Source organism: Tinamus guttatus, unplaced genomic scaffold (genome assembly GCF_059628265.1).
Source record: "Tinamus guttatus ecotype Peru unplaced genomic scaffold, ASM5962826v1 Tinamus_guttatus_pri_ptg000018l, whole genome shotgun sequence".
NCBI classification, from domain to species: domain Eukaryota; kingdom Metazoa; phylum Chordata; class Aves; order Tinamiformes; family Tinamidae; genus Tinamus; species Tinamus guttatus.
In genome coordinates, this window is record NW_028288552.1 from 3,414,895 (window position 1) to 3,418,258 (window position 3,364).

The following is a 3,364-nucleotide window of genomic DNA, read 5'->3' on the forward strand; positions in this document are numbered from 1 at the left end:
GCAAGAGGATAAGTCATCTAGAATGCATTTTTCCTACAATAATCCTTCAAATGTCGGTGCCATATCACCTGATACGTCTCTGTCTCCCACTCTTCTAGCATCTTTTGCTATCAGCCTGGATGAGTTTTTGCCTGTGCTGCACGGGCACCCCTTCTTACATTTCTACTTGGTAGCTACCACCCAACCACTCAGCCCTTGGAATTGCCAAGGTATCTGCCAGTTTGGGGGTTATGCTTTTTCAAGCAAATGGAGGAAGAAAGAGAAGGCCAATAGGTGTCTAATTAAAAAAAAAAAAAAAAAAAAAGACCACTTATACAGCATCAAGAAGAGATAGGAGAAGAAAGGGATAAACCCAGCAGCAGATGACACAGGGAAAAGGTCACATTCTTAGTTTTCACTGCTTTCCTGCAGCACATTTAAGGTTTGACTATACACTTCTACTTTGTTATATAAGGCACTTTTAACCGAGCACAAGGGCAGAGAAGTCTCTCTCTCCCAGCACATTTGTTCACTCTTTCTCTAGCTGCTGCCCCTTCTTTTTTCAATTATGTTCTTGTATTCTTAGAGCACAAGAGGGGAAAAATAAGTGAAATATTCTGGCTTACTGAGTTCATTCCTTTATTTCAGGAAACAGATATTTCTTTTGACCTTAGAATTAGTCACACTGCATTTGACATGATCTGATTTGCCTTGATAAATTCTGCTGGACAGTCATTCCTAAACTACTGTTTTTCTCCTTCCTCCTTTTGTTAGATTTCCAGCCTAATCACCATCACTTTACCCCATACTGCCTTGATCCAGATTTTTTCCTCTTAAACAGCTGCTATGCTACAAGCTCATCCTTTTGTCTGGCAGTTACATTTTTGTGATCCAGTCCCTGATAAAGGATGAAATTCTTGTCTACTGGAATATCTGGGATGAAGCAGAGTCAAGTAACAATGCAAGGCAGACAGAGGCTGTTTGAGTTAACCTGGCTCTTGCACTTTCTTAACTGAGAAAGAAGGGTCTTTATATGTCAGAGATGGAACAAATTTCTCAAAGAAGAAATAAGAAAAACACAATGACAAGCAATCTGTTCTTTGCAGTCTAATGTGAGCAAACAGCTTAAGAGCCTTTCAGCCCAGGCAGCGACACTAGAAACCAAGCCAAATATTCAACTTTGTATTGGGAGAGCAAGGCCCTGAAGCTGAGACAGGCAGGGACAGACAAAGCTTTTATTTCTTCCTAGTGCTCATATAGACATTATACATCTACTGTTCTGTAGCTTCCCACTTAGCTAGCTGACCTTGTACCTAAGTACAAAACACGCTAAAAAAAGCCTCTGTTTGCCTATGACTAGAGCTGAAGAAGCAGCAGCTGTTAAGATACAGCAATATATACAGTGTTAGATGTGGATATTCCGACAATCCTTTAAGAGACTGCTCTTGTGAGCTGGACAACAAGTATGAAAAGATATTTCACATATACAGTGATGTCCAGTGAGTCCATTCCATGTATAGATACCCCTTCAATATAACCATCTACATAAAACAAACAGATTTCATTCATATACATCTTATCAGGCTATAAAGATGACACAACAATGAAAACAGAGTCTTTGTATTTATTTTGCAATCAAATTTATGTATAAGATTTAATTATCTTTTCAATAATATGCAAAGAGCACTGAAAATTCTAATTTTCATACAAAAGCTGAGCAATAAATTTATTTAAGTCTAAACCTAGAAAAACCTAGAAAACCAAAAGCATCAATGCACTGGGAAACAGATATATTTTGGCACATTTAAAAAAAATTGTAATCATGTTTCTTGAATAAAACACACTGTAGTGATCATTGCTTTTATGCTCCAGCATCATTACAGACTTAAAAAATATATATGGCAGAATAAAGATTTAACAGCACAAAACATTCAGTTCTTCAGTGCAAAAAGCCCTCCTCTTTGACATTATACTCTGCCTTTGAGTCTTTTCCTTTCACTCCCTCTTCTTTCACCCTCTTTGTTGCAGCTGCTATTTCACTACATGGTAGCGCACAAAGAAAACATAAATCCTGAGTAAGGAGACTGGAGATCAAAACTTCAGCAATTGTTAGGGTTGCTTTTCCTACTGGGCAGAAGAATACCAGGAATGCCAACCCCTGGCGACTGTGGCAATAGCAGTGTACTTCTCCGAAGGCAAAAGGCTGTGTGCTTAGCAGCAAAACACTCTGTGAGCAAAGTCGAAAGCAGCTTGCAGAGCCTGTGGTCAGCTCTAGAGAAGAGGAGCTCTAGACGGTTTGCACAGGTCAGATGCTAGAGCAGCTGGTATCTGAGCAAAGCACTGCACCTTGTCGACCTACCTGGTGGAAATCGGGGTAATGTCTGCGCTGCAGAGTGGGCTGGAAATCTCTGAGAAATCCCAGAGAAGCCACACTGACCCGCAAGGAAGTGGCTGCTGTTTTGTGCAGCACTCGTGCTAAACAGCTCTGTCAAGTTCAACATCGGCCTGATGGCAGCAAAACTGCTCCTAGGCTCAGGCTGCGCAGCTGCAAGGCGGAGCGCGTTGCCAGTGCCCCAGCTCACTTGGTGTTACCTAAATCAGCCTAGAGTGGTACGGCATTAAGGAGGATGTAGAGGCTCCCAAATCGATTAAAAAAGCATGACAGAAAAAGGACAGAAGCTAACTCAAAAAGCAACAATTTAAGCCTCCCGGCCCACAGCATTCCAGAGCTGTTTATACTACGCAGTCTATTCCTTTTGTACCACCACTTAGTTCTTGACCTGTAACAGTGTAAGTTGAAAGAGTAAACATGTTATTTGGAGGGGTTTCTAAGCACATTAACTATGTTGTATTTAAGAATGTTTTTCCTAGATGCAGGAATGAGTTAAATACTAACATGCTTTCCAGTAGTAAAAAGCAACATATAACAGTAGGTATGTCAACATATTGCAACCAGCTCCCACTCTGTCATGGGAAGAGTATTTATAATTTTTTGTTGGTTTAAATTTCTTCCCTCCTCCAAATAATTTTAAGTTTACATTCACAAGAGATGTATTCCACAAATATAAGGATATACGTTTCAAATATTAACAACTGAGTATTTTAATGGTATCTTATTTGCTAGTTGTGCAGAATTTCTGAATTATTTCTTGCATATTGGGAAGATGTTCACAATACTGCTAAAGTGAATAAGACAACAAGATTTAAATCAAGTATCACTTTTGTCTCTGTTGTTTTAACAAATTATGTATGCCATGTGATCAAAGGAATTGATCATACTTAATCAATGGAATTCATTAACCATGCTTTTCCTTCACCATAAAAATCACTATGTTCCTCTTTAAGCTTAATTTTGTCTTGATAATAACCCTATGTGCTTAGAGGA